This window comes from Pempheris klunzingeri, chromosome 1 (assembly GCF_042242105.1).
Source record: "Pempheris klunzingeri isolate RE-2024b chromosome 1, fPemKlu1.hap1, whole genome shotgun sequence".
NCBI lineage: Eukaryota > Metazoa > Chordata > Actinopteri > Acropomatiformes > Pempheridae > Pempheris > Pempheris klunzingeri.
The window spans coordinates 11,068,721-11,077,626 of NC_092012.1; positions in this window are offsets into that span (position 1 = coordinate 11,068,721).

The window sequence follows — 8,906 nt, forward strand, 5'->3', positions numbered from 1 at the left end:
CAAGAGAACGAATGGAGAGAGTGAATGCTCGGCAGCGAGAGTTGAAATCTGAAGAGGAAAGAAGAAAGAGCTGCAATTCAAATGCAGCAATCTGACAGAATAATTTATTGAGTTTCTGCAGCGTGGTAAAGAGTTTCTGATAAATGGAGCAAGTCACACTGAACTGTTATCAAAAAATAAGAAGGGGGTCACACCAATTGAGAAGATATATAGCAAAAATCTGAACTATCCACCCATTAACCATACCCACTTATCCTTGAGGGTCGCTGAGGACTGAAGCCAATCTCAGCTGACATTGGCTGAGAGGCGGGGTGCACCCTGGACAGGTCACCAGTCAATCACAGCTCTGAATCTGAACCACATCCTTCAATTTGTTATTTAATGAGATTTTGAAGGGGTGGGACAATGTTGTCTCTTCATCTAGTGTTTGAAAGAGTTGTGATTTGGAGAAAAAAAATGTTCTCTCTCTTATAAGCTACATAGTTTGTTTTGCAATCAATAAATCAAAGTAAAATTATTCTTTGAACTCTGAATGTAAAGGAAAAAAAAGAAGAGCGTTTGTCATAATCACAAATTATTTCAGATATTGGACCAAATGTGTTGCTGTATATACAAATAAACAGAATATTTAGGTCACTATGATTGAGAGGAAACTTCAACCTCAAAAATATTAAACAGAATAAGTTCAACTGAGAACCTCAAAACATCTATGAATGTTCTACAAATAACATTGCATCAACTGAAACTTGTTTTTAATGTCTTAACAATAAGTGTGATGTTCACAGATGGAGATCTCTGAACCTAAATCAAAGTATTCGGGGCTGTCACGCACTCAGCATCTTGCTGACGAATGTAGCCTGAACATGGGAGCTCTAATTTTAAGAAAATTTAGTGTTTTAACTTGTGGTAAAAAAAACCCAAATTGGTCATGTCTACAGAAGTGTTCCAGCTTTTACTGATGTTTATGGAGATCACTGAAGTGATGTTTTTCTGCATGCTTCCTCCGTATAGTATGTTTGTGTGAATTGGATGGAATACAATTTACACCTATTAGGTTCCTGGTTCACCGTACACAAACATACATTTTTGGAATTTAATTGGTTGTGTGTGTTTGTGTGTTTCATTGTTTGTTTGCTTATATACTCTTTATATACTCTGTGTTTACTTTGTAACTATATATACACACACACACACACACACACACACACACACACACACACACACACACACATATATATATATATACAGTGGGGCAAAAAGCTAGTTCTCCCACTTAAAAAGATGAGAGAGGCCTGTAATTTTCATCATAGGTACACTTCAACTGAGACAAAATGAGAAAAAAAATCCAGAAAATAACACTGTCTGATTTTTAAAGAATTTATTTGCAAATTATGGTGGAAAATAAGTATTTGGTCAATAACAAAAGTTCGTCTCAATACTTTGTTATATACCCTTTGTTGGCAATGACAGAGGTCAAACGTTTTCTGCAGATCTCCTCTAGAGCAGTGATGTTTTGGGGCTGTCGCTGGGCAACACGGACTTTCAACTCCCTCCAAAGATTTTCTATGGGGTTGAGATCTGGAGACTGGCTAGGCCAGTCCAGGACCTTGAAATGCTTCTTACAAACCCACTCCTTCGTTGCCCGGGCGGTGTGTGATCATTGTCATGCTAAAAGACCCAGCCACGTTTCATCTTCAATGCCCTTGCTGATGGAAGGAGGTTTTCACTCAAAATCTCACAATACATGGCCCCATTCATTCTTTCCTTTCCACTCCCATGCTTCACAGTAGGTATGGTGTTCTTTGGATGCAACTCAGTATTCTTTCTCCTCCAAACACGACAAGTTGAGTTTTTACCAAAAAGTTCTATTTTGGTTTCATCTGACTAGCAACTACCGTGCTAGTACTATTAGTGTGACCGTTGCAGGCATTAGCCAGGGTGTTAATAACTTGTTCATTGCGCAGTATCGCAGCTACTAAATTTCGGGCAGCTTCACCCATCCTCTCCCTCCTTCAGCCATTCAGGTGAAAGTGTAATTAAAAAAACAAGATGGCGACTTTCGTTCAATATATTCAGAGTTTCATTCCATATATTCAGACTTTCATTCAATATATTCAGTTTCATTCCATATATTCAGACTTTCATTCAATATATTCAGAGTTTCATTCCATATATTGACAGTTTCATTCCATATATTCAGAGTTTCATTCAATATATTCAGAGTTTCATTCCATATATTCAGAGTTTCATTCCATATATTCGGACTTTCATTCCATATATTCGGACTTTCATTCCATATATTCGGATTTTCATTCAATATATTCAGAGTTTCATTCCATATATGTAATTTCCTAAACGGCTTGCCATATATATATATCTATATATATCTATATATATCTATATATATCTATATATATATATATATATATATATATATATATATATATATATATATATATATATATATATATATACACACACACACACACACACACACACACACACATATATACACATATATATACACACACATATATATACATATATATATATAGATATATATATATATGTATGTATGTATATACACACACACACACACACACACACACACACACACACACACACACACACATATATATATATATGTATGTATGTATATAAGCCCTAATCCCACAGAATTGACAGAATCCATAAAAAGGGTTTTACACGATGCAGGTCAGAGCTGATTTAGACAAAAAGTGCCTTCATGTACTATCCATATGGACTTCCAGTGTTCAAATGGTTTATAGCAGGAAGTACTGGTCTCTGATGACTTGGAGTTTAGACTTATAAAGGAGAATCAATTGGCAGACTCAATAAGGAGCTGTCTGTGCTTTGTCTAGTTAATATTTAAATAGGTTTGGTCCGTGAGTTGGCTGGTTTGCTATTGAACTACTTCTGCACACCCTTTCATGTCGTTGTGAAAGTGTTTTCCTTTCACACCACATGCTGGACAGATAACAGATGCTAAAAAAAGACATTTAGGACCCAGTAAATATGAATACATTTTTTTTATACTTTAATATTTTCTAACATCAGCCATTACGTTAATGTTTCTTATAGTAAAGAAATTAGTTTTCCAAGTCTGCTCCACACTGCAAATGGTATATAGCATTTATATGTTTATAAATGCAGAAACTGTACCCTTCAGGGTCCAAAGCCAAATAAGCCATATCACTGAAGGCTCAACTAGTTTTTGATTTGCTATTGATGTTTTAAACCATACAGTAAATTACACAGAATAAGGGTGACACAATACTACATAGAAGTTTTAGGTACTCATAAAACTATCTATAGAAAAGCTTAGAGGAGCACCGAATACCTGTATAAGGTCTCGATTGCAGGAACATGACATTTTGAGCCTGGTTTCAGCTCAGACACTTTTTGATTTAGCAAACCACGAATCCTGCACTGTGGCAGCAAGATTAGAGCAGAATGTCATCTGCTGCTGGATTCTTACTTGAATGCCAAATATTAAAATATCTACAATGGGGTTCATCATTATAAGATTGCCTGACGGGTCTTTGTCACCCGGTGTCCTCTGAGGTTCTACTGCTGACACGCTGGAAATATGTTCATGAAAGACCTCTTTCAAGTGTGCGTCATTACACTGCTCCAAACCCCCTGTCTGTCTACAAACAACAACTCTGTCTGTTGAGTTACAGGTGCAGCGTGTGTTAAAGCAAAAATAATGAACACAATGAACCTCCCTCAGCCCAATGAAAACATAATGTGGTGTAAGGTCAATTACTGCATTAGCAAATGGATATTATGCCGGCAGCCTGATAGCTTGATATGGGTGAAGGTAAGGTTATATGACAGCAAATAAAACAGTGATTTGCAAAAGGAATTGGTTGCTTCGTAAACACTTTCGATGGCCAATGCATGCAGAGACAAGTTCCCTGATTGCTTATTGATCATGAATGAGTACCCCAGTGAGGGGAGATCAGCTCAAGGTTGCAAAGGTCAATCAAACAGCCTGCCAAGCCAGGCACAAATTTGTTATTAATGGTTAACCATGTTCATCAGCAACGGATGTGTTATTGATTCACTTCAAAGCATTTTTTTCAACTTTAGCCATTTTTTAACTTATCATTACTGTCGTTAGTTTAGCTTCACTATTGGATCAGATACCGAAATCCAAAGGGTCACTTGTAGTGATGAACCCACAGGTCACTTGAAGTGATGAACCCACAGAGAATTATCACCTGACTCTACAACATTACTATCATGGTTCACCATCAATGCTCTCATCAGCATTGTTGTTGGAGGCAGCAGGCGGTTGTCTCTCAATGAAAAAGCTGAGCTCCCAATATCACCTAATAGCAAACAAAGTGAGAGACTATCAACATTTTGCAAGATATTTTGCTCAGGAGTTGGTCCTGCTTTCTTTTTTGGTGTACCAGTGCTAAGTGCTGGTTAATTCGGCTAAAGAGATGCATCTTCTGTAGCAGCGCTGTTTATTAAAGAAAGTGGCCACCACATCATGAGCAAGACTGAAATTAACACATTCGATTTTTGACTTATTTTTACACAATTTCACGTTTCTTTTTTTGTGTTTTTTCTGGGTTTTTTTTCTTGTACTTTCATTTTGGTTAACTCAGACAAGCTGTATAGTCATATTTTTAGATATAAGCGCTTGTTACTGCCTTGGGCACTTTGCTTCTACAATGGGCCCTGATCAGCCACTATTATGTACGTTTTTGTGTTCAATTTTTCAGGTTAGGCTGGTCCATTTATTTGCTATGGTTCCTGTTTAGTTTTGTTTAGTTGACCTTTTTTAAGTGGGCCCTGAACATCTTTTTTATTTGTATTTGCAAATAGATTTTTTGTTGTCCTCTGGATAAATAAATTAAAAGATTTAAATCCAGCTGTGACTCCTCATGTCTGCCCGCTCTGTCCCTCACAGTAGCCATGATTTCTATTCATTTATATTTATTCCTTTATTTTATTCATTTATTTTTTCAGGTACCATACCGTTTCTAAAAATCCATCTAACAGAAAACATCATGTGGGAAAGTAATGGTTTAGTACTGGAATGTCTGTAATCATGTTGGCATGGTACGAAAAATTTACTTCATTCTAAAGTTAGAGCTGTACATGGAGTAGATACTGATTTAATTAGATAGATGCACACACAAAGAGGAAGTATATGAAAGAGACAGCATGTCGGCTGAGTCGGACCGCAGGGTTCAAAGCAGACTGGCAAGTGTGAATATCATGTGGCCTTTCATGAGAATTAGGGGAGACATTCTGCAGTTCTATGTTATAATCTATAGGTTCTTAGAGGAAAGGGGGATCAGCCGAGGATTGTAAACCATATTTCAAAGGAACTAAGCAAGATTAAAACTCCTCAACATTCCTTTGCTCTCCTCTGTTCCCCAGCTGTGAGTATCAATCATTCTCTAATATTCCCAGCATGTCTGTAGGGTCTCTGTGCCGAGGCCCTTGAGCCCAGCTTATGGCATCCTTCAGATCTTTTTCTCTTTCATGTGAATGCACACTCCAACTTCAACATTTCCGACCAGAATTAAGATTTAGGGTTGTCTTTGACATGCAGGGTGGGGCTGAGGTTTCTTTTGTGCGTGATAAAAATGCTCTACAAATTTGAGAAGTTAGTGGCTAAAATGAAGTGAATAGGGAACAGCAAAGGAGTTCCGTTTAACAAATGTATCTGAGATGAAGTGCATGTCTGAGCTCACTTTGAAGAAGTTAAACAAGTGAAGCACTACATGTTCTCAGAGAATAAAGACACTTTTTTTCTCTGAAAGGTAGAGAGTGAGGAAATAGTTTAAAAGCTAAAGTGGTCAAATATATCTGATGATAAGCCGTGCCAACGCTGTACATGTGTTTTATGTGATCATGGAGAGGTTACAGCAGGAGAGATATATTTCACACATACAGCCACTCCTTTTGAGATGTAATGTGCATGATGTACAAATGTGCTCAGCTATTAGTTGGGTACGTGCTCCCTAACACGACCTGTGTGTGATGGCTACTTCACTTGCCTATCTTTCTACATTCGGTTTGCAGTTGATGGCCATCAAATAAAAGCCCTGTTAAAAAAAATGAAGGCACTCTGTCCACAGAAACGTCAAAGAGCTGAACAATACAAGAAGTGATGAGTTGAAAAACAAATCCATTTTTTCATGTCTGTGACGAATTCTACAGCTACAGGCATTGAAACTGTTGTGAAAGGTGTATAATGTTGCAGGTATGATGATGACTATCACAGAGCATTTTCAGGGTCTATTTTTGCTCTGAACTGTGTGCATGTCATGGAAAAAATCAGCACTATATGAGCAGCAGCCGAGCTGCGCCTGAGTCACGCCTGAGCCGCTGCTCTCATGGGCTCTCTGGCTGCTTTAACCTGTCAACATGGGCGCCAAAAAAAACACACTAACAATACTTGTCTTACCAAATACTTTTTGATAAACCATCTACTTGATTGGATACAATATGCAAGTACAGTGGGGCAAAAAAGTATTTCGTCAGCCACCAATTGTGCAAGTTCTCCCACTTAAAAAGATGAGAGAGGCCTGTAATTTTCATCATAGGTATACCTCAACTATGAGAGACAAAATGACAAAAAAAAAAATCCAGAAAATCACATGATTGGTCTGATTTTTAAAGAATTTATTTGCAAATTATGGTGGAAAATAAGTATTTGGTCAATAACAAAAGTTCATCTCGATACTTACTTATATACCCTTTGTTGGCAATGACAGAGGTCAAACGTTTTCTGTAAGTCTTCACAAGGTTTTCACACACTGTTGCTGGTATTTTGGCCCATTCCTCCATGCAGATCTCCTCTAGAGCAATGATGTTTTGGGGCAACTGGGCAACACGGACTTTCAACTCCCTCCAAAGATTTTCTATGGGGTTGACATCTGGAGACTGGCTAGGCCAGTCCAGGACTTCTTACGAAGCCACTCCTTCGTTGCCCGGGCGGTGTGTTTGGGATCATTGTCATGCTGAAAGACCCAGCCATGTTTCATCTTCAATGCCCTTGCTGATGGTTTTCACTCAAAATCTCACGATACATGGCCCCATTCATTCTTTCCTTTCCACCCCCATGCATCACAGTAGGTATGGTGTTCTTTGGATACAACTCAGCATTCTTTCTCCTCCAAACACGACAAGTTGAGTTTTTACCAAAATAGTTCTATTTTGGTTTCATCTGACCATATGACATTCTCTTCTGGATCATCCAAATGCTCTCTAGCAAACTTCAGACGGGCCTGGACATGTACTGGCAGCAGGGGGACACGTCTGGCACTGCAGGATTTAAGTCCCTGGCGGCGTAGTGTGTTACTGATGGTAGCCTTTGTTACTTTGGTCCCAGCTCTCTGCAGGTCATTCACTAGGTCCCCCCGTGTGGTTCTGGGATTTTTGCTCACCGTTCTTGAAATCATTTTGACCCCACGGGGTGAGATCTTGCGTGGAGCCCCAGATCAAGGGAGATTATCAGTGGTCTTGTATGTCTTCCATTTTCTAATAATTGCTCCCCCTTGAGCTGCCACCTTATCGTGGTGGGGGAGTTTGAGTGCTCGAATGATCCTTAGGAGCTATGTTGTCTGGGGCTTTATGCCCCTGGTAGGGTCTCCCAAGGCAAACAGGTCCTAGGTGACAGGCCAGACTAAGAGCAGTTCGAAAACCCCAATGAACAGAAGAAGAACGAGGACCGTGACGTCGCCCGGTATGGCGCAGCCGGGGCCCCTCCCTGGAGCCAGGCCCGGGGTTGGGGCTCGCATGCGAGCGCCTGGTGGCCGGGCCTTTGCCCACGGGGCCGGCCGGGCCCAGCCCGAATGGACAACGTGGGTCCGACCTCCTGTGGGCCCACCACCCGCAGAGGGAGTCGTAGGGGTCGGGTGCTATGTGGCACGGGTGGCGGTCGAGGCGGATTCCCCCAACGACCTGGGCCTCGGAGACAGCCTCTGGCTGTAGAGACATGGAATGTCACCTTGTTGGGGGGGGAAGGAGCCGGAGCTTGTGCGGGTACCGGCTAGATATAGTCGGGCTCACCTCCACTCACAGCTTGGGCTCTGGAACCCAGCTCCTCGAGAGGGGCTGGACTCTCCATTTCTCTGGTGTTGCCCACGGTGTGCAGCGGTGGGCTGGTGTGGGCTTGCTTATAGCCCCACAGCTCAGCCACCATGTGTTGGAGTTTACCCCGGTGAACGAGAGGGTCGCGTCCCTGCGCCTTCGGGTCGGGGACAGGAAACCACAGTGAGAGCACTGTGGTTTCGGCCTATGGGCCGAACAGCAGTGCAGAGTACCCGGCCTTCTTGGAGTCCCTGGGAGGGGTGCTGGATGGTGCGTCAACTGGGGACTCCATTGCTCTACTGGGGGACTTCAACGCCCACGTGGGCAGCGACAGTGAGACCTGAAGGGGCGTGATTGGGAGGAACGGCCTCCCCGATCTGAACCCGAGTGGTGTTCTGTTGTTGGACTTCTGTGCTAGTCACAGATTGTCCATAACGAACATCATGTTCGAACACAAGGGCATCCATCGGTGCACGTGGCACCAGGACGTCCTAGGCCGGAGGTCGATGATCGACTTTGTTGTCATGTCATCTGACCTCCATACGTGTGTTCTGGACACTCGGGTGAAGAGAGGGGCTGAGCTGTCAACTGATCACCACCTGGTGGTGAGTTGGATCCGCTGGCAGGGGAGGAAGCCGGAGAGACTGGGGAGGTTTTCCGGGCATGTCCCACCGGAAGGAGGCCCCGGGGAAGACCCAGGACACGCTGGAGGGACTACGTCTCTCGGCTGGCTTGGGAACGCCTCGGGGTCCCACCGGATGAGCTGGAGGAGGTGTCTGGGGCCCGGGAAGTTTGGGCATCTCTGCTAAAACTGCTGCCCC